The 24,095-nt window shown below is 43.1% G+C and overlaps 1 protein-coding gene and 1 pseudogene across 1 annotated transcript in view; one reads left to right on the forward strand and one right to left on the reverse strand.

Annotated features, from left to right (window-relative positions):
* Nucleotides 1–24,095, reverse strand: part of LOC146549869 (retinoic acid receptor beta-like) — a 286,941-nt gene that overhangs the window by 238,322 nt on the left and 24,524 nt on the right. The window lies entirely within an intron of this gene.
* On the forward strand, nt 21,954–22,787 carry LOC146549871 (uncharacterized; annotated as a pseudogene).

The raw sequence follows: 24,095 nt of genomic DNA on the forward strand, positions 1-24,095 counted from the left end.
GATTTTGATCCCGTTGAAAATCTATGGAAATATCTGAAAATTGGAAATTCCACCTGTTAGTACTGACTGCTGCAAAACGTCGTAGGACCAAATATTAAAGTAAGGCAGCATATTTTTTGTTCGCGCCATTTACATATATTATACAAAATATTCAACCAAAGCAGTGATCAGGAGCAAAGTCAGAGTTTATTGTGAAAAAAAAATGAGGCATGTTAATTAAAATGATTTAAGAGATTATTTTTTGTTTGTTTGCTATTATTGTATAAGGGTACCAACAAATGTATACGTCTGTATCTGTGAAATACTATTTAGATCTGTATGTTTTTATTATAAATATTTTGATTCTTTTTAATAAATTAGGTGGTCAGTTTACTTACATAAGTAGTATGTCACACAGATTGCTTCACTATACCTGTCTATTAATCTGTTCCCCAGGACACAAAATAAATCCTGCTGGATAAAAATTAAAATGTAAACCTCGTCTCTGAAGCCAGAACCTCCTCTCTGCAGTGCAGTGCACATCACTGTGCCTTTGGTGTACAAGTAGCATACTGGGTGAAATATAAAAGTGGTCATTAGTATTCTGTTAGCTGCACAGTCAGCAATATTATTTGTTCTGTTTTGTTTTTTTCTTTCCTTCTTGCTTTTTTGGATGTCTCTGTGGAGTCCGTCTCAATAGGTGGAAATCAATCTATTATTTAGGAAAAACCCATATCCCAGTATCATTTGCTCGATGGCTTAGGCACCATAGAGTCCAAAAGCTTTAGTATGGATTGTGCCTCTGAGAAGTCAGTGCTGTCTTTGTGAGATCAAAGCAACTGAGAATAAAATGATCTGTGCGGTGTTTAAGACAGCTCTGAGGGCCTGCAGACGTGAGTGGACTGCCTGGACTAGGTCAGAGCGCTCAGAAGAGGTGATGGATTCCATCAGGCCCAAGGTGAGATGGATAAAATGTCAAGAACAGAAGCCTGCTGCAGTGTACATCCAAGAAAAAGTGTTGCACGTATGTGGCAGTATAAGGTAATGTCTACAGTTTTGCATGCTCGGCCACAATTTATTTAATTTAATGTTCAGCATCGATACAGCTCATACATTCAGCAAGCGTGTAAGTAAAACATGAAGAGAACTGGACAGCACTTAAGGATTTCTACATATACTGTAAAAAATAAAAAATTATGGGGACACTGTGATGTTTGGATTAAGTGATTACTAAAGTTAACATAGAGAGATCAATCGGTATAGAAAAATGTTTAAATAAATATGAATAGTATTAAAAGTATTGGTAGCAATGATACATCTGAGTATTTTTTTTCTCTGTAAGTTTTTGATGCGTAAGAAATTAATGAATTCATTACTAGTTAAGGTTAATGAAAACTTGGCTCAACAGAGCTCTGACTCAGAGAAACTTGGATTTGTTCTTAATTTCTTCGAACAGTGATGAATAGTAAGATGCCCTAGCTTCAGTGGAGCTCAGTGAAGCTAGGCCATACCTTGCAAAGGATATGCTAAGCATCACTGGGCGTATCCATTAGACGACCACTTGTAGTGGCTGAACCCATATGGAAAAGATATATATAAATCTTATAAAGTTTGTATCTGTCTTGTGTGAAACTTGTATGAAAAGCATATAAGAGTGAAAACAGATATAAGGTCCCTTGAAAAATTATATAATGAAACTTGTATGTTTTGGATACTTCCTAAAACAATGTATGAAAGTAATGAGAAAGTGGCCACTTTCATGAGTAAATCATGTAAGCCTTATATGATTTACTCATGAAAGTGGCCACTTTCATGAGTAATCACATATAAGTTTTTACGATTTCTTTTCCATATGGGAAAGCATGGAAAGCCTGGCTAGCACACTATGGTCAGCAGTCCGTCCCCTGGATATCCTAGCAGAGCAATGTTGCTGTTGATGTTGTAGCTCCGTCTGGCTCCACAGTGGATACTTTGGACATGAACACCAAGTGCATCAGTAAAGTCGGTGTAGGAAAGCCAGATTGAATAATTCTAAGGGAGTGTACCGTATAGTAGATAAGACAGACACGAGTATGGAAAGCTGAATAAATAGAGCAGGTAGAGGCAAACAGGACCTGAATCCACATGATGTTGTTGTGTCAGAAAACAACCTGCAGCTGATGCTGACAGATGACAGCAAGTCTGGCCCAGAACACACCAGCCAAACAGGTAGGGCAACAGAACACAACAGGCAGCAAAGGCAAGCTTGTCTGACTATATTATACTATACTACACCTTTATCCACTAAACTGAGAAAAGATCAAGTCTTTGTAAGATCAGTCAATATCAAGAGAGCGGCAGCAGCAGCCAAATGTGCCAAATCCGCAGTCGTGTTGAGGGAGAAGAGGCAAGCATACGAAGGAAGTGAAGAGGTATTCCTACTAGGATGTTAATTCCTTCACTTCCATTGCATCGCTTCACTCATCATGTTGAAAGACAGCACACTCACTGCCATATGAGCACTTTTGTTAATGAAGTGACACTGAAAGAAGACCAAGTTCTCCAAGGAATATTTAGTTACCGAGTCTCAAATTACTGTTGAACTCTTGCCATTTGGAACTATTCTTTGCAAATGTACTTAAAACCAAGACTTGACACTCTGTTTACTGCAAACTCTTTTTTTTGTTGTTGTTGTTTTTTAATCCACTCACAGAGCTGCGCGCGTGTGCAATTGTGCACTGCTGGCACGTCTCTGCACACAGAAAAAATCTAACCTGAATTGAAATTAAAATTAAAACTTTAACAAATCTGTTTTGCAGTGTTAGTCAGTGACTGGCTGCTCCCGTATGGGATTACAATGACGCCACCTTATCCCACAGTCCAGCCAATGATGGGATTCACATTCGTATATACGCAGCTAATCAACATCGCTGACAGGCTATGACAGCGTCCTTATGTGCGACACCGGTGTTTTAGCAAAGCGGCTGATGTGGAGTGAAGCCACGTTAATGACTAGTGATGGGATTTCCGGCTCTTTTTAGAGAGCCGGCTCTTTCGGCTCCGAACCGGCTCTTCAGGTTGTTTTGTTGCTTTAATTTATTTATTATTAACAATAATATAAAATTATGCACAAAAGGAATTACTAATGTAAAAAAAAGTGGTTATATTTATAAATGTTTATATATAAATATATGCGGTGGCCCCTAGAGACAAAGCACGTACAAACTCCAAAACGCATTTCTAGCATGAACTGAACTTCCAAAACAGAGCTACTAGATCACTTAAATTAAACAATCGAAAGCATGTGTGTATTGTTTGTGTATTTTTACACAAGCACTCATATATATTCAAATAATTTTTTTAAAAAAAGTACATTTACCTGTTACTACCACACACCAAATCCGGTCGTTGGTACTTCCTGGCTTGTGTAGCCACCAGGTAACAAAAGCTCAACACTGCCCCCTAGTGTCCTGGAGCACTTCTGTTGTTTTTTGTACGTGTTTTGGAGTTTAGGCCACCGTAAATATACTTTTATTCATTCACTCCACATAAAATGTAATAAATAAATCATATAATGCAAAAGCCAACTAGTCACAGTTCAACTTTTAACTATTTAAATTTTCAGCTTTTTCCTTTTGAACAAATTTAAAGTGAAACAACACAAAACACTGCAAACCACAACACAATTAAATATAAATTGAAATATGTTGAAATAAATTACCAATCAATCAATCAATCAATCAATCAAATATGAAAACAAAAAGAAGATGCACATTCTCTGTCATATGGGCCTGCATGAATAAACTTTCTGAATCCTTTATCATCTGCAGCTGAAAATAGTTGTGGATGATTACTATACCTTTCTAATGTGATGTTGTTGTCCCTGGCTCTCTCTCTCTCTCTCTCTCCCTCCCGCTCTGTTCCTGTGCTACTGAGTGTAACTACCGCCCCTCCCCCCTCTGCCCAGTGCAAAGCACAAGGCTGGCATGCAGAGTGAAGCAGAAAAAAGTGCGAGAGAGAGGGTGAGAGAAAGAAAAAAAAAGATAAGGAGTTGGCTCGCGTCGTTCATGTCAAAGATCCAGCTCATTTCGTTCGCAACTGACACATCACTATTAATGACAGACGGAACAACTGACGGACAAAGTGTGGACTTTATACCAGTTTTTAAATTGTGTTGATCGGCCACGTAAAACCAGAGTTATGATAAAATATCTGCAATGTTTGGTTTTCTTCCTGAATACTGTCGTTGTTTATATTTACTGCAGGAAGAAACGGTAAAAACGGCGTTTTATAAGGAAAACGCTCGAAAGCCTGCGAGCAAAAACAAACCCCCTCCCTCAGCCTTTCCTATTGGTGGAAAAAATGTACCATGTGGACCAATCAAAAAATGATATGGCAACATGGCCTTTAGTTGTTTAGGGAGGGGGAAGTTTTAGGAGTGACGGCGTGTTTGAGATGTGAGAGATTTGCGATGTTTAGCACAAATCTTGTGTAGTTAGTGTGTAGTTAGTGTGTAGTTAGTGTGTAGTGTAGTCCAGCGGTCCCCAACCTCCGGGCCTCGATTGTTGAGGCTCAGGTGTGAAATGTGTGGTTTTCAGGGTTTTTTATCGGTTTTCAGTTATTTTGTTATCGTTTTTATCGTTAACTCGGTTTTCCTGGGTCTTTTCACGTGTGTTATGAATAAATCTTCTTTTTTCGGTACCGGTACTAGTTTTATTTTGTTGTTTTTATCCGCGACACCTTAAAGGCCGGTCCGTGAAAATATTGTCGGGCATAAACCGGTCCATGGCGCAAAAAAGGTTGGAGACCGCTGGTGTAGTCAGTAGTGTTGTTGTGTGTCAGAACAATGAGGCGCCTGCTGAATGTTACAGGTGTTACAGCAGTGATACATCTGCTGCTGTCAGGCCTGCAGGTATCAGGCTGTTGTTCTCCTTCATCTCATAGTGGACAGAAATTATTTTTTGGAGCGGCACAAATAATTTGTGTGGCATCAGATTTGATGCAGAACAGCTGATTGTTCTGTGAATAGTTTGAAATGTTTGTTTAAAAAGCGCCTTGGCTGCATTTTTAGGTAAACAGCTGCAAAATACTTTGTTGTTTGCAAAACTCAGTAACTTTTTTGAAGAAGTAACTATATAATTAGTTAGAGTTACAGACTTTCTCCCAGACCACAGACTCATAATACAGTCAGAGCTTTATAAAAAAAAGAAAGAAAGTTGTGTTTTCAAAATTGGAGTTGAAGTTATTTTTCCTTCCAATAGTGTTAACATGCTGCACAGGACAGGAACACGATTTTTATAATTTTCATTGTAAGTGGGCTAAAGCAGTTAATTAAAAGTAGTCTAACATAAATGCTGTAATTTGATTACTTTAATAAACATGTGACTTGGATGGATTGGATGCTGGCGTGACCACAGTGCACACGTCTGCTGTTGCTCACAGTGGTCCAAGGGGACGCTCAGGGAGTTTGTGTGTTCGCTCAGACACATGAAACATTAGAGGGAACATTATTTCCAGTTCATCATCAGAATTATTGGACACTGTTTTTTAATCACTCATTAATGTAGTATTAAAAAGGAATCAACGCAGTTTTGCATTTTGCTGCCGTAATTCCTTTTCAGGTAATCATCACACTTCTTGAAGCATGCTTTAACAGGTTATTAATTTTGCATTAAATATAAACGGGCAGTTTTGCATTTTGCACCCTTGATTCTGGCTTCAGGAACTACCACAGATATTTCTACGTAATCATCATGCATCTTAAAGTTTGCTTTCAGCAGTTATTAACATGATACTAAATAGAAACATCCGAATTAATTAACTAACTAATTAACATTATATCTCCCTATTAGTGATCACACATTCCTCTACTAATATGCATAATAATTAGCAAACTTAAGTCAGATAAGATGCTAATGTCAGAGCTGAAGCTAGTAACCTGTGAGTTAAAGGACAAATTAAAAATTCCCATTTATTTGATTAGCAACATGACTGGATATTCACTCTAGGTATTAAGAAGCTCCCTTTGAGAGAAAATACAGCATAGGAAGAACGATGTTAGTGCACAGGGGGTCATCTGATTGTTGGGGTTTCATTCTGATAATGTAGGGTCTTTAGGCTGCAATGAAAAGCACTTTGTTGTGAATTTGTGCTATATAAATAAAGATTAATTGAATGATAAAATTATAAACATCCTAAATATTTTGGTAATTAACTAAGTTTTTAAAGTCTTATGGAGGAGATTATGTTTTAGAATGACTTCTTGGCAAACCGTCACACATATGGAGAGCTTCATGGATCCTTGTTTTCAAGGTGAGGTTGCCAAGTTTGATGGGAATGTGGTGCAAGGAGGGTATGCATTACTGAAATAGACACTCATTCATGATTCCACCCCCTGGTTTTGACCATGCTAACAAAACCAGACCTGCTTCCACTGGTCCTGTTGCTTGGTTTGTGCACAAAGTTCAAATATGTGAGGATACATTGCAGGTACAACAAAACTCTGATGTCTTCTTTTTACAAGACGTGAAGCAGTGTCAGATGAACTGGAACTGCTTCTGAGGGAGGGCATTATTGAATGTCTCTCCCTGGACTTCACCTATTTTAGTCACAACAAGAAGAGACAGCAGACCAAGACTGTGTTGATTTAAGTGAACCTAATAAAGCTTTTGTTGCCCACAGCCACCCCTTGACCCACAGGGATGAGCTTTTGAGTGAGCTCAGGGCTGCTTCTGTGTTTTCCACCTGTTTTCCATCTGTCCCCTGCGTACCACCAGCTTGTACTGCACGAGGACAGTCATGACCTCACTGCTTTTATCACAAACAAACGACTTTTCCACTACTGCCGTGTTCCTTACAGTTTGGCCTCTGCTTCATCGGCGCTCCAAAAAGTTATTGAAACTGTGCTTAAAGTTCTACCCAGTGTGCATCCATCCGTGATGCCCCACCACCAGTGTTGGAGAGTAACGGAATACATGTACCAGTGTTGCGTATTTAATATACAAAATATAAGTAACTGTATTCCGTTACAGTTACCGTTTAAATAGGTAACAATAAGAATACAGTTACTTTGTTGAAATAAATAGAATACACGGGGGTCACTTCCTGTTTCATATGTTAGGCTATCCCTTCTTCATTGCTTCTCCAATTTTTGTGATTAAATCCAATTAGGCGCAGGTTTAGCTCAGTTGGATGAGCATGCAATAACATGGCTCATAGCTGAGAGTGACCGGCAGCCCTTTTTTTAAAAGAAATTTAAAAACATAATAATTTTTACTCATTTTCCATCTGGGATCAATACAGTTTCTCTGATACTGATTAACGAAAATCCAAACAAAACACGCAATAACAGGCTCTAAATTACGTGTCATGTTAATGTTGGTGGTGTCAGTTACACAATGGACCCAGAGCCAGCACAACAGAGCAGCAGTGCACGGGCAGGAATGCATTTGTTACCTGGAAATTCTGACACCACTTCGTAAGAAGAATGGGACGGTGAAACTTCAGTATCTTCAGTGTACTATTGCTGATATTTGATATGTGATATTTATTAGTATAAATGAAGGCTACTCGCCACTGAGCTAACATTGTTAGCTGGGGTTAGTTCATAGACTGCAGACTGTTAGGCCGTTTCTAAATACTCAAGTACAAGAGTCCGTACTCGCATTCTCGCTAGCCCGGACTTCAGAAGTTCACACAGGAGTCCAGACTTCCCGAGAAGGGTTATTCTACAATTGGAATGGCAGTGTATTTGATGACATCACAGCTCCATCCCCTCCGAATTTAACTGTGAATAATATTTGCAATGAAAATTACACATGATGTATTAGATTTCTTTAAGAAAAAAAAAGATCATTTAAAAAAGTATCTTAAGCACTTTGGCAGAATTCGCTTTTACTTATCATCTGTTTCATAATGTCTAATAAGCTTCATCGCTCTTAATAAACATGGCACACATGTATGCCTGAATAAAAACAAACAAGTGAGATGTTAGAACACTTTTATTAGTATTGTAGTAATTACTCAAAACTTACAATAGACAGTCGCTGGAGTTTGGAAGAGAACTGAACAAATATTTAAAATATAATCTGATCGTTTTTGGAGCAGCCTTCAGGATCTCCACGCATTAACATGCTGTTATAGACTTGATGGATAGCATGAACAACCTGCTAGCTGCAAATAGTCATGTGCAGTTCCACATGATTATTAACAGACAAAAGAAAACATACGAGATCGCTGCAAAAAGTGCAGCCTTACCTAATGTCCACCTACGGTTACTCGTTTATATTAAGATTTAAATCTAGTTGGTGTTGGTATGGAGAGTAACCTTCAGTAACAGTAATAAATCACACAGCAATAGCACATTCATGTAGTTGTAAAAAGCATGATAAGATATTAAGTAATCCAAAGTATTCAGAATACGTTACTCTCATTGAGTTACTTAACGGAATACGTTACAAAATACATTTTGGGGCATGTATTCTGTAATCTGTAGTGGAATACATTTTAAAAGTAACCTTCCCAACACTGTCCACCACCATGTGATCTTGCATCTGTGCGTTCTGGGGTTAATCTCTTCGACTCGCTTTGCTACAGTAGTGGAACCAATGCGAGCTGTACTGGGAGATGCTGCTGACTCTGGGTCCACACAGACTGAAGGGGCTGTTCGCAGCTCTTAAGGGTGAAGGTTTGTGTAGAAACAACTGGTTTTGTACTTTGCAATGTCATTGATATGTGATAATTTTGTTATACAGTAAATTCAACTGTGAGAGTTATAAAATACCCATTTACTTTGTTGGTTTTGAGTACTTAAATAACCACTTAACTTGAAGTGATAACAGTTATGACATCATATACATCAGGTAACTAAGGTTGATGTTCATCGATGTGTTTTAATGGATACATGCAGTTTTTCAAGTAAGGGGGGATGTTGTGTTCACCATTAGGTGGCCTTTTAGGATGAGGCTGAGCTCTGAGGGACCGGCGCGTAAGAGCAAATGTGTGGGAAAATGCATCCCTTATGCTGCTGTACTGGAACCAATCAAGTGGCTATTAAAGCCGTTCAGAGGAATTCTTGTCTAATTGCTGTTTCTCCTTCACGCTGACTTCCAAACCTAACACTATGGATAACTAAAAGAAATAAAGAATTTCACATCTATTTAGTTCTCCTGTGATTGGCTGTTCTGGCAACTCGTCGTTATAGGGCATGATTTTCAGGAACAAAGTAAATGGCTCTCGCCCCGCAAGAGAGTATGAAGAGGATTTTTACAACACACACCCCTCCACCCCCAAAACTAGCCCTCTTATCACTGTCAAAGGGGAGACTGGGGGTGGCTACATGCCAGGGACAGTTCCCTTGCCAGACACAGTGGATGGGTACAAACGCTTGGCACAGTGTGGAAACAGATTTGCCAACAGCTACTCTGGCAACCATCGACTCTGAAGGTTCAGTGAGAGGTGAATCATCTATCACCAGAAGCAAACACAGAAATGCAATGACATACCATACAATACACACTGCCACGAGCTGCAGCTGCAAATATCAGCAGCCGGAAACTGCAAACCAAAAAAATGACAATTATATTAAGAACCAGCCAATGACAAGTCACCTATGTGTTTCCGTCCACAGACTGCTAAGTGGATACAAACATGTAAATATGAAACGCTTTGTTTTGTTTTAAATTAACGTCATTAGATGCAACAAATTAGAAGGCCCATGTTAAATCTCCTTACTTTTACTAAATGAGTGAATCACCAACATCACCAGTACCACAGCTGCAGCAGTTAATTCTCTTAAACACTTCACTAATGCAGCAGTATTGAAGCTAATTTCTAATTTCACAAAAACACAAATTTTGTCTCAGTTTCAGAGATCCCTTTTATAAAGCCAGTTACTAATTTATGATATATAATACAATCATATTTGACATGTCAACTTTACATGGTGAAATATTAACACTGAAATTAAAATCAGTAAGCATGATAATCATGTTTTTTTCACAAGCACAGATCGCTGAAGTGGTTTAAACCTCCGTTTTTTGGAGTCATGACCCTCAGGAGTGTTTCTGCGATCTCTCTGCTTCAAATGTTATCTGCCAGTTTGTCCTCTTCACTTACACAAACTGTAGGTGCAGAGCATCTTACACTTTACAGTTCACTAACAAACTAAAACAGACATGCAGTCCTGTTGTGATAGCGTGGAACAGGTAGGATACTATGTCAGTATTAGATTATTGGGGTTAAAGAAATAAATCATTCGTTATTAATGATAAAGAATTAAAACAAAGTAAACTAAAAACTAAAACCAAAATCACACAATCTAATTTTTGAAAGGCACAAATGTTTGAGAAATACATGCAGAGCTAAAATTAGACAAATGTTTTATTGTTTCAACCTCACAGGAGAATAACTTTAGTGAGGCTTGGTTCAAAGATTGGAAAACCACCTACACCAATGAAAAATCAAATATGATAGAAATTGATGTCAAAGGATGATTTGAACCTCATTCAAGAAATGCAACAGTTCCTTAGCCCACAGTCCACTTCCACCCAAGTATCGTCAAAGTCTACATACCAGTTCAACCAGATCATTACAATATTATATTTACTATAAACTGAGAGAAGCCAACCAGACAAGCAGCTATTTCGGTGCTCTATTTACTGCATGTATATGTGGTACTACTACTGCGCGTCTGCACATACAATTTATTCTGTATATATGCTGTTTATTTATTTATTGTGCAATGACAATAAAGAGTTAAAATACAATAAGAGCAATTTCATTCTTATATCAGTCAAAATTATATAAACTACGTACAGAGAGAAATACAGGTTCAAGATACAGATGTAAACTACATCTACTTTAAATCTCCGCACACACACTTTATTACTTTTAATCAGTATCTGAATCATTTTTGTGAGCATGTAGGAGCTTGGTGCTTTCACAAAAGAGCTGAAGACTAAACATCTAAATTCACAGCTTAGCCAGGCTTTTCTGCAGATGACTGAAATTCAATATTAAACTGAAAGATAACAGTCGCCTGAAGGAACAACATTAACACCTCAGACATTTAAGCATCTTCTGATATAACACTAAGGAGTTTCAAAAATAATGCTTGATTGCAAACCCTAAGACAATGATAAGATCTTAAAAGGTAGTACTGTTTTTTAGTAAATCAGATTTACTAGACATGCATCAAACTTATAAATGCTCCTCCCACCTCTCAGCAGGGAAAAGAAGAAACAGTGTGGGCGTAAGTCTGTTAACTTCACTTTACTTGTATAGTTCATTATAGCTATAACTTTATGCATCTTAAAATTCAGCTATGTTCTGCTATTTAGTAATATGTGTGGTTGCCTTAATTACCTTCAGAAAAGCCTCAAACAGGAATAAAATCCTGGGTGATGCAGAGGCAGCAGGAAGTTCAATGAAGGTGAGAAGAGAGGGAAGCGGCAGTCCTCACCAGAGGAACTACAGCACTGTAGCAATTATGTCAAATATAAATTCACATTTTTAGAAAGTTTGACAGATTTGCTGTGGAAGGAGAACCTCCACAGCTGAGCTGCAAAACTAACATCAACTTTGCAAGAGTCTGATAAAGTTGAACTTTGCAACACTGCCCATTCGCTCTTTGACTAAATGAGTGGCAGCAAACTGTAAGCAACACATTCTCAATTAGAATGTTTTGCCTTTATGATTAACCCTCTGGGCTCCAGGGTATAATTGACTACTTTTGATTTGGACTATAATGACACTCCCGGAACATCAGCTTCTGTTCTCTGGGAAGCAGGGAAAGCTGTGATGAGAGGTAAAATAATTTCTTTCTCATCACATAAAAAGAAAAAAGAAAACAAAAATGTTCAGGAATTAGAAAAAAACATCAAATCCTTAGAAAAAGCCTATGTGTCACACCAAGATCAGGAAACATTGACCAAAATACGCAAAACAAAACTAGAATTAAATGAAATTATTAAGAAAAAGACTCAATTCTTAGTCCAAAGACAAAATTTTGAACACACTAACAAATCCAGACAATTTCTAGCTAACCATTTAAAAATCAATAAAGAACAAACAACTATATGTGCTGTTAAAGATTTATCTGGGAATACAATACATGACCTTAAAAAAATAAACACAATTTTTGGGGATTTCTATGAAACTTTATATACACCACAAATAAACCCATCTAAAAACTAAATTGATCAATTTCTCGACAACATAACTCTTCCAAAATTATTAGACACTCAAGCAATGGCACTGGATTCGCCACTGACGCAAGGATGAACTCCAGGGAGACCTGATAAGCGTGCCCAGGTCCAGAAGGCTTTCCAGCAGAATTTTACAAAGAATTCTGGACGATTCTAGCACCACTTTTTTACAAAACGTTGTTGGAAATCAAAGAAAAGGGCAGACTACCACCAAATGTGAACTCTGCAAGTATTAGTCTCTTACTGAAACCAGGCAAAGACCCTGTATATCTCTCAAGCTATCGTCCAATATCCCTTATAAATGTAGACCTTAAAATAAGTTCTCTCAAAGAGATTAGAGAAAATAACCCCCCTCTTAATTCATCCTGACCAAACTGGTTTCATAAAAGGTAGGCACTCATCAACAGATATACGTAGATTACTTAATTTGATAGACTACTCATACAGTAAAAACTGTCATGCGGTGTAGTAGGACTCAGGCGCAGAGCAGAGTTCAGGGGAAAACAACGTTTATTTACACAATCACCAGGTGCAGATATATACAGTGAGGGGAAAGGGGGTCCTAGGTCCGAAAGGGAAGTCCGGGATTGGAGTCACACACACGTTAGCTCTTCTTCTTTACAGTGGTTGAAACAGCAGGTTAGTCACGGGTCCGGGGAAAACTGTGCACAGGAGAAAATAAGGTTACACAGAGATCGCAGCAAGTTTAAAAAGCTTAAGGATTTGAGGCAGACGTTCACTGACGTGTCTAGCATAATCATCCAGCAGTGAGGCTGTCTGCGTCCCGGCCTTAAGAGTCCAAACAGGTAATCAGAGCCTGACGAGATGCAGGTGTGTGCCAAGGGCGGGAGCCTGCAGTGAGCTCCGCCCTGGCGGGGAGGAGAGAGGAGAATGTACACCAAACACATGTGGCCTTGTGGAGCTGGCCGGGCAGACACGGGGACCATGACAGTCCCTCCCCCGCTCAACGGGAGCCTCCCTGCGACCCACCAGGCTTACCTGGATGCCTGCGATGGAAATCCTGGAGCATGCCCTTGTCCAGGATAGCTGCCCGAGGCACCCAGGAGCGTTCCTCTAGCCCGTAGCCCTCCCAATCCACCAGGTACTGGAATCCCCTACCACGGCGTCGGGAGTCCATAATGCGGGAGGTGTCATACACCAGCTGGCCATCCACGAGGGGGGGCCAGCTGGTGTATGGGGGGGGGGGGGGGGGGGGGGGGGCAGGGGCCTGCAAGGAGGGCACAACGGGCTGGAGAGCACCGGCTTGATCTGCGACACATGAAACACACTGTGGATGAGCATGTTGCTAGGGAGTTTGAGGCGTACAGACACAGAGTTAATGATCGCTGCTATAGCAAAGGGACCGACAAACTGAAGCGACAACTTCTTGGATTCAGTCCGCAAAGGCACAAAGCGAGTGGACAGCCATACCTGTTGGCCACCGCATACTCCGGGGCAGGTGTTCTACGGCGATCCGCACGTATCTTATTCTGAGCTGCGGTGCGGAGCAGGTGGAGGTGTGGCTGTTGTGCGCGTACTCTATCCAGGGTAGTTGTTCGCTCCAGAGGGACTGGTTGTGGGAGACGACATAACGGAGGGCAGCCTCAAGCTCCTGGTTTGCTCGCTCGGTCTGACCATTGCTCTAAGGATGAAACCCGGAAGAGAGACTGACTTTGGCGCCCAGGGCGGAGCAGAATTCCCTCCAAACCCGGGAGGTGAACTGTGGACCCCTATCCGAAACCACATCGTCAGGGATCCCGTGGAGCTGGAAGACGTGAGTGGTGAGGAGTCGAGCTGTCTCCAAGGCAGAAGGCAGCTTCGGAAGGGCGACGAAGTGAGCCGTAGAGAACCTGTTTTTAAGCAGAGTGAAAGCATGCTGGGCGGCAACACCCCAATGAAACGGTACTTTGGGAGAGGTTAGTTTAGTGAGCGGAAGGACGAGTCCCGGATGAATCTCCTGTTGAAATTTGAGAAGCCCAGGAAGGGCTGCAGCTGCCAGCGGTTGGGGGGAACCGGCCATTCCACCACCGCTCTCACCTTCTCCGGGTCGGTCCATAGGTTCCCTTTCTCGATAATGTAAGCCAAGAACGCCACCGAGGTCACATGGAACTCACACTTCTCCTCCTTCCTGAACCCCATGAAGGCTTCACCAGACTCTTCAACCTCTCACTGGATCAGGCAGCCATCCCATCCTTTCTAAAATCAGCCACAATCATCCCAGTGCCGAAGAAGTCTCCCATCTCCAGCCTGAATGATTACCGCCCTGTGGCCCTCACACCGGTAACCATGAAATGCTTTGAGAGACTAGTCCTTCAGCACATCAAGGATTACCTCCCCCCAGAATTCGACCCCCACCAGTTTGCATACCGTGCAAACAGATCCACAGAAGACGCCATCGCCACAGCCCTCCACGCTGTACTGAGTCACCTAGAGCAGCGGCAAAGCTACGTCCGAATGCTCTTTGTGGACTACAGCTCAGCCTTTAATACAATCATCCTGGACATCCTCATCACCAAACTGGTCACTCTTGGCCTCCCTCCTCTCACATGTGCCTGGATTAAGGATTTCCTCACAAACCGGCCCCAGACTGTAAGACTCGGCCCTCATCTCTCCTCCACTCGCACACTGAGCACCGGCTCCCCACAGAGCTGTGTGCTGAGCCCCCTCCTGTATTCTCTCTACACCCACGACTGCAGCTCAACCCACAACAACACTCACCATCAAGTTTGCTGATGACACCACGGTAGTCGGACTCATCTCGAAGGGAGACGAGGCAGAGTACAGAGAGGAAGTCCTGAAGCTGGCAGCCTGGTGTTCAGAAAACAACCTGGCACTGAACACTAAGAAAACCAAAGAGCTCATTGTTGACTTCAGGAGACACAGCACTGACTTGGCCCCCTCTACATCAACGGGGAGTGTGTGGAGAGGGTCCACACTTTCCGGTTCCTTGGTGTCCTCATCTCTGCTGACATCTCCTGGACAGACAACATCTCAGCGGTCATCAAGAAGGCCCAACAGCGGCTGCACTTCCTGAGAGTCCTCAGGAAGTACAAGCTGAACTCCAACCTGCTGCTGACCTTCTACTGCTCGTCCATTGAGAGCCTGCTGACATACTGCATCACGGTATGGTACGGCAGCTGCACCAAAGCAAATAGAGTGAGGCTTCAGAGTGTGGTCAAGACAGCACAAAAGATCATTGGCTGCCCTCTCCCCTCCCTGATGGACATTTATTCCTCCCGCTGCCTCAGCAGAGCAGCAAACATTATCAAGGACAGCTCCCACCCTGGCTTCAACATGTTCAGCCTGCTTCCCTCAGGGAAGCGCTACAGGTGCATCAACACAAAAACCCACAGACTCAAAAACAGTTTCTTCCCCAAAGCGATAACCACCCTGAACTCACACATGCACCGATAACACAGCCCCCCACTTCCCACTTCCTCTATGGACCACCACTGTGCAATACCAATTCTATGTGCAATAACTCAACTGTATATACATAACACTATTTATTACATATTACTTACGTCTTGTTGGCGTACGTGTTGATGGCCCGGATCTTGTTCTTACCATTCAGCTGACTCCTCAGGACTTGCCTGACCCTCTGCAGGTACTTGGTGGTTGCAGCTTTTCTAGCGGCCTCTTCATGGTTCCCATTTGCCTGCGGGATCCCCAGGTACTTGTAACTAGGGATGGGTATCGAAAACCGGTTCTTGTTGAGAACCGGTTCCCACTGTTTCAATTCCTTGGAATTGTTTGCCGTTTTTGCAAACGATTCCCTTATCGATTCCAGTCGCCCCGAATGACGTCACCACGTTGCGGAGCGTCATTTACCTGGCAGGAAACATGGCGGCTCAAACACTAAAAAGTTTGGTTATACTTTACAAGAACGGAAGACAACAGGGCAACTTGCAATACTTGCAAAGTAGATATTTCATTTAAGGGAGGAAACACTACGAATATGCAAAAGCATTTGCTCACAAAACACACGATGACCTTAAATGAATGTCGTGTTTTTAATTCCGCTCCAGACTCGTGAATCTCAGCCCAGCAGCAGCGGTAACGTTTGCACATCCTCTCCCATTAATGCGGCAGGTAAATAATCAACTAACAGTGCATATTATGTTAGCGCGATCTGCCTTATTACAAAACCTGCCATTACTGTGCATTTAGTGACCATGATGAGACAGACAGAGTCTGGCTGGCGCTCGCTGGCAGTTCTCGCTGCAGTCTACCGGTAGCGTCTCCTTTCAAGCCAGGATAGACTAATGTTACTGAGCAGTGACTACGTTTTTGGTCAAAGGCTTGCACCCATTTGCCACAGCAGATGCCCCTGATTTTCGGTAAGTGAGTGTGTTTAATTGTAGGCAGGGACATTACTGGATATTCTTGTGTAATTGCTACTGAATAATTTATGTTATACTTTGTTATTGCTACAGAAGAATATTTATTTTATTATTTTACATTTACAATTTTTTTCCCCCGGGGTCCCTGTGACACCCCATTGAAGAGCCGTAGGCTGGATTTCTTAAGATCTCACTGCTGGGTTTGTAAGGCCATGTTACTCCTAAATTTCTGTCTTGTTCAAAGAGAAGATATAAAACAAAGTTCTAAGCTAATCGACCTTAGTGTTCTCCTTTTTAAAAAAGAATCGATAAGAGAATCGATAAAGAATCGAATCGTTAAACAGAATCGAAAATGGAATCGGAATCGTGAAAATCTTATCAATACCCATCCCTAGTCACGGAGCACATCATCAACCATGGCCTGGAAAACCGCAGGAGCGTTAGTCAGGCCAAAGGGCATCACCAGATATTCAAAGTGGCCCAAAGGGGTGTTAAAGGCAGTCTTCCATTCATCCCCCTCCCTAATTCGCACCAGGTGGTAGGCATTGCGCAAATCCAACTTGCTGAAAACAGTCATGCCTTGAAGCAGCTCAAAAGCAGATGAAAGCAGGGGCAGCGGATACTTGTTTTTAACCGTGATCTGATTCAAGCCCCAATAATCTATGCACGGACGCAGAGACTTATCCTTCTTATCCACGAAAAAAAACCCAGCAGGAACAGGCGAGGATGAGGGGCGAATCAACCCCGCCGCGAGCGACTCCGTAATGTAGCATCCCTTTCAGGCTGAGAGATGCTGTACAGCCGGCTGGAAGGTAACGGGGCCCCAGGGAGGAGATCTATTGCACAATCATACGGGCGGTGGGGGGGAAGCGAGCGTGCCCGATCCTTACAAAAAACCTCTCGCAAATCACGATAAATCCGCGGGACCCCCAAGAGGTCCGGGGAGTCGAGCGACGCAGCAGTGGGTTGAGACGAGACGGGAGGGGCGGCGGCCCGAAGGCAATGCATGTGACAGTCAACCTCCATCCCATTACTTTTCCTCTTGTCCAGTCAATATGTGGGTTATGGAGCCAGGGATGGCCCAATACTAACAGCGCGCTTTGAACGCGAAAAACCAAATCTTCTCAGTGTGGTTGCAGTCAAACATACTCCTGAACTTTTCAAGGAAGACAGAAAAATAAATTTCAGGGTTAGACTGAAGCACCGCCTGTGCCCACATCAAGGCACGGTCCTGGAGCAGCTGGAAAATATACGCGATCTTAGACCCATCAGTAGAAAACACTTGAGGTTGTTGTTGAAACTGAAGGAAGCATTGAGTGAGAAATCCAGCACATTTACCAATTTCACCAGTAAAGGGTCTGGGAGTGGGAAGGAATCTGTCAAAATGAACAGGTGTGGGTGCGGAGGTAGACGCACTTACAGGAGGAGCTGATTCAGCTGGTCGGGCAGCGGCGGCAGATGGAGATGTAGGCAGAGGAGTTAACTGGGCCACAGCTTGTCTAAGACTTGTAAGCTCACCTCTGATATGGGCAAACATTTGCTCATGCTGCTCCAAGATTGCAGTCAGGGTGGCGAGAGTAGGAGTGGATGTCGCTGGGTCTGCTGAGTCCATCTTGGCTGGATGATTCTGTCATGCGGTGTAGTAGGACTCAGGCGCAGAGCAGAGTTCAGGGGAAAACAACGTTTATTTACACAATCACCAGGTGCAGATATATACAGTGAGGGGAAAGGGGGTCCTAGGTCCGAAAGGGAAGTCTGGGATTGGAGTCACACACACGTTAGCTCTTCTTCTTTACAGTGGTTGAAACAGCAGGTTAGTCACGGGTCCGGGGAAAACTGTGCACAGGAGAAAATAAGGTTACACAGAGATCGCAGCAAGTTTACAAAGCTTAAGGATTCGAGGCTCGCATAATCATCCAGCAGTGAGGCTGTCTGCGTCCCGGCCTTAAGAGTCCAAACAGGTAATCAGAGTCTGATGAGATGCAGGTGTGTGCCAAGGGCGGGAGCCTGCAGTGAGCTCCGCCCTGGTGGGGAGGAGAGAGGAGAATGTACACCAAACACATGTGGCCTTGTGGAGCTGGCCGGGCAGACACGGGGGCCATGACAAAAACATTGAAACCATAATATTGTCTCTTGATGCAGAAAAGGCATTTGAAAGAGTTAACTGGAAATTTCTATTTGCAACTTTACACAAATTTTGTTTTGGAAACTCTTTCGTAAGCTGGTTAAAAATATTATATAATTCCCCAACAGCTTGTGTTAGAACAAATGACCAGACATCCTCCAGCTTCTGTCTCCTGAGGGGCACCAGGCAGGGATGCCCACTCTCCCCTTCACTGTTTGCAGTTTTTATTGAAACACTAGCAGCAGCAATTAGACAGAATTCAGTAATTAAGGGCATAAAATGCAAGAACGTGGAACATAAAATCAGCCTTTATGCGGCTGATGTGTTACTTTTTCTCCAAAACTCACAAACCAATATCGTCTCAGATTATTCAATTAACTGCTCAAAATCTACAGTTCTTCCGATTAATTGCTCCTTCCATAATTCTTCATCTACCCGACTGCAATCTGGAAATATTGAATATTTAGGTATCAATATCTCTCCTAAGCTTGCAGAATTAACTAAATTAAACCACATCCCACAAGTCAGTAGAAGGCGATCTGGCTAGATGGAAATCTTTACCCATATCACTCATGGGAAAGGTTGCCGCTATAAAAATGATGGTCTTGCCAAAAATAAACTATTTATTTTCAATGATCCCAAGTAAGCCATCACAAGACTGGTTCAGATCTCTAGACTCATATATTTCTAAATTTCTTTGGAAAGATAAACCCCCGCGTATCAGCTTAAAAACACTACAAAGGACCAAGGACAACGGAGGACTAGATCTGCCTAACTTTAATCACTACTTTTTAGCCAACAGGCTTCAATTCATTTCTAGAATACACCCTCTTAGATGAACCCTGGATAGATGTAGAACGGGCACTATGTAATAGTCTAGAAATTTCAGACCTACCATTTATCAGCTCAAACATCAAACGACATGAATGCTTTAAAAGCATCAACATCAGCTCTTCTCTGACAGCATGGTGGGAGTTTCTAAAAATGACAGAGTCTTCATTAATCCCATGCAAACGTACACCTATCTGGAGCAATTCGGACATATTACAAAACAATAATATGATAAAATTTTCAGATTGGAGTGGTAAAGGAATCAAATACTTAGAACATGTACTAGAAGGAACAGAATTTATTTCATTTGACAGACTAGTTACACAATATGGGATCAACAAGATTTTTGGAATATCAACAAATTAAATCCATAGTAAAAAAGAAATTTAATCCCAGTGAAGCTGAATTACAAACACCACCAAGTGTGGTACATTTTTTTAATCTAAAACCCCCCAAATTATTGTCTAAAATATACAGAACACTTTCTAAAATTGATGAATCAATATCCCTTCCTATTGCAAAATGGGAAGCAGATTTATCAATCAACATAGACCCAATCCTTTGGTCTCAGATATGCTTAAAAACCTTTCAATGGATCAGAAATCCCAGTTTGCAATTAATACAATACAAAATATTATATAGAGTGCACTATACTGGTCATAGGATGTTCAAGATGGGCTTTATGTCTTCCAACAACTGCTCACACTGTCAAGCAAATACACCGGACAATTACATTCACGCTCTTTGGTTCTGTCCACCAGTTCAGAAATTTTGGCGTGAGATATGTGAAGACTTATCGAAGTGTCTGAAATGTAACATTCCAGCCTCCCCTTTAGTATGCTTGCTGGGCAACTTGGATGAGGTCACTGCAGAAATAAACACAGCCCACGTTGTTTTTACGGCCCTATGCATTGCCACGAAAATGGTCCTCATTAACTGGAAAAATAAAAATAATCTTAATTCTAACCAATATAAAAACATCTAATGGATCACATTAGTCTCGATACAGCCTCTGCCATCACATTTGATCAAGCCCTCTGGGCTCCTTTGATCGGCTTCATCACCTAGTGGGGGTGGGGGGTCATGGTTTGGTCCTGCCTTCGCTATTGTGGTTGATATGGGGGTAGGGACGGCCTTAGGGCGTCTGGAGAGTCCCTAGGGACGTTTTCCCTGGAGGGCCTAACCCAGGGGTTGTGGCCATGACCTGGTTAGGGGCTCTGGTGGCTCGTATATGGTGTTTTCCTTGTGGCTGCGTACAGCGGAGATGGGGGAGGGTCTGTGCTGGCAGACGTTGGTTACTGGCCTGGTAGCCTGGCTGCCCCTGGGTGGGTCCGGGATGGACGTGGATGCTTGGGGATCTGGGGGTGCTCCGCCCTCGGGCTGGGGCTCTGGCTGGGCCTTCGGGGCTTGGGTCCTGGTTGTTGTGTCGCCAGTGTTGTGGGCGGGTGGGTGCATGGGGGCTCAGCCCCGGTGCGGGGGACCTCTGGTGCAACGGCCCAACTGGAGGGCTCTCTAACTGGTGGGGAGGCTGTTACATCTTTGCAGGAGGTCTCCTCTCTACAGGAGCTCATTCTTCAGGTGGGGGAGAGATATAGGAGAGGTGGAGAATGAACTCAACCTGGGCGTCTATTGTCTTGTGTAGTCTGGGAGATGATTGGATGATGGGGTGGGTGCAGTTTTCTCTGCGGTGGGGTGGGGCAGTGCTGCTGCTGTGGGCCCCGGTCCGGATGGGCCTGGGCCCCCTTGCCCTGGTGGGTTCCAGAGTGTGGGGGTCCCTACTTGGGTCAGCGGGGGAGGGGCCGCTTGCCCCTCCCCTTCTTCCCTCCCCATCCTCAGCTGCCTCCCTCTTCCGGCTCCACCACATCCACACACACGCAGGGCTTGGGGTGCAGGTGTGTCACTGTTATGGCCCCCCTCTATGGAAATCAAAGCGTTCCAGGACTCACAGGTGATTGGCTGGCCAGGGACCTATGCCCGCCCAACTTCATGCAGATCAGAGTGTGCCAGACCACTCACACCATTGGCTGCTGAAGGAGCCATGAATATGACGGACCAATGACGCGGCTGCCTGCATTTACCTGGGAGTATAAAAGGCTGAGGAGTCTTCATTTGTGGGGGACTTGTTGATGCGAACAGACTGTGTAGACTGCCTTTGCCTTTGTATTGCTGCCCTTTGCAACCTTTGTGTTGAGTAACTGCCTGAGAGATGTTTAGATGATTAGTGTTCTACTGGTGTTATTAGTGTTATTTGAATGAGTTATTTGTTATGTTCGTTTAAATCACCCCATTGCGTAGTGAGTTGTTTCACTAACGGTTTTCAGTTGTGTTAATAAACCTTATGTTTTTCTTTTTATTTAACCCTCCTGTCTCTGGGCTCATTTATGTTACATCCCCTGTCGCCTAGCAGAGCCGGGTCGTAACATAAGTGGGGGGGAAAAAAAGAAAAAAAGGGGGCATTTGTTTTAGAGTAGCCTTATCACTTTAGGTGCTATGTCGGCTGCGTTTTGTTTACAGCACTTTATAGATGCCCCATCTATTGAGCTTTTAAATAGCTGTCAATAAAATGATTTGCTGCAAATTGTGGATCACTTTCAGCTGCAAGTCTCAAAAACCCTCCGTAAGTGTGATTTGAAAGCTTTAGTGGTGGACAAGTTGGTGGGAGCTGGTGTGATTCAAGCGCCTGTTTTGCCTGTGGTCTCTGGTGTGCCAAGCCAAGCTGCCGTAGTTGAGGAGGGCCATAAGAATGGTTCTAGTGGGGATGGCGAGGGGGATGAGCGGGGAAAAATGCCGCGCACGCTTCCTCGCTATGATCCACTCTCCTCTGGGAGTTCAGAAGGCAGAGAATGAGCTCGGCTGAAGGTGCGGCTGGCACGCCTCCAATTGGAGGCTGAGGAGAAGGCCCAGAACAGGCGGGCTCAGCTAGAGCTTGAAATAAGAAGGCTGGAGATAGAGGCAGACAAAGCCGTTAGGCTGCGAAAGCTTGAGCTGGAGCCTCAAGCCTCATCTGTCTCTGCTGAAAATTCCAGCTCCACCTCCTCGTCCGCTTCAACTTTTGATATCAGCAAGTGCATTTCTTTAGTGCCCACCATTAGAGAAATTGAGGTTGATACATACTTTGCAGCATTTGAGCGTATCGCTGGCGCATTGCAGTGGCCTATTGATATTTGGCCTCTTTTGTTGCAGTGCAAACTGTCCTGCAAAGCCCAAGAGGTGGTGGCTGCACTTTCTTTAAAGGACAGTTTAGATTACTCGTGTGTTAAAACAGCTGTTTTGCAGGCATATGAGTTAGTCCCCGAAGCCTATAGGCAGAGGTTTCGCCAGTAAAAGAAATTGCCGACCCAAACTTATGTGGTTTGCTAGAGAAAAGGGGATTCTCTTTGATAAGTGGTGTGTTGCTTCAAAAGTGAGTGACTATGATGCTCTGCGCGAGTTTTGATGGAGGATTTTAAGAAATGCATTCCTGAGCGTGTTGTGCAATATCTAAATGAACAGAAAGTGACTTCTCTCGCATCTGCTGCTGTTCTTGCTGATGAGTTCGTGCTCACTCATAAAGCCTCGTTTACTGGCAGTGAGAAGCCACGGGTTAGCGCTGTGCAACAGCCCCACACGGCTAAAGTGTCGGGGTCCAGGGAAAACCGTGAATGTTTTTACTGTCATAAAATTGGACATGTGATTGCTGACTGTTTAGCCTTAAAACGCAAACATCAAATGCTCAGCAACCCAAAGGGGTGGGTTTTGTGAAAGCTGAGGCCTGTAATGAGGTCCATAGTTGTGGTGGTAAGGTGCCGGACCCCTGTTTCGAACCATTCATTTGTGATGGCTCAGTATCGCTAACCGACAATCCCTCTGATTTAAAACCTGTGCGTATTTTAAGGGACACTGGAGGTTCTCAGACAGTCATCCTCTCGAGTGTTTTACCATTTTCTGCTGAAAGTGAATGTGGTTTTAATTCTGTTCTATGGGGGATAGAGATGGGTTACGCTCCCAGACCAGTTCACAGAGTTTTTATCAAATCAAAACTTGTTACAGGATTTTCCCCTGTTGCTGTTTGCCCGGCCTTGCCAATAGAGGGTGTGGCCATGTTGTTGGGCAATGACAACAAGGAGGGTTAGTGCTCCCTTGTCTGGAGGTTTTAGACAACGCCCTAAATAAGAAGACTTCTGAATTTTCCGTGCACCCAGGCTGTATCCACCCTGGGCTGTATCCACCCTGGGCGATTACTCGAGCACAAGCTCGTAAAGATACTGATGTTGCCCTCTCTAATTCGGTGTTGATGTCCTCATTTTCCGAGGAGAATGATGTACCAACTAAAAGAAACAATGTTCTGTCACTCCCAGACTCAGTGAAACCTGAGGAGCCTGATCCATTTCCAAAGGTCTCTTCGCTGCCCTTGACTAGAGACCAGCTGTCAGCAGCTCAATTAGCTGATGAAACACTGCAGAGCTGTTTCAAACGTACGGTAAGTGCTGAGCAAGTCAATAAAAAGCAACAAGCCTATTTTGTAGAACATGATGTTCTAATGCGTCAGTGGTCTCCACCTGGTGCAGAAGGTGCAGAATGGAGTAAAGTCAAGCAGATTGTCGTGTCCTCTGTGTACCGGCAGAAAATCCTGGCTCTTGCCCATGAAAGCCA

Source organism: Mchenga conophoros, linkage group LG22 (genome assembly GCF_057382185.1).
Source record: "Mchenga conophoros isolate Kocher_MC1m ecotype Shallow Benthic linkage group LG22, M_conophoros_male_GT1.1, whole genome shotgun sequence".
Classification (NCBI taxonomy): domain Eukaryota; kingdom Metazoa; phylum Chordata; class Actinopteri; order Cichliformes; family Cichlidae; genus Mchenga; species Mchenga conophoros.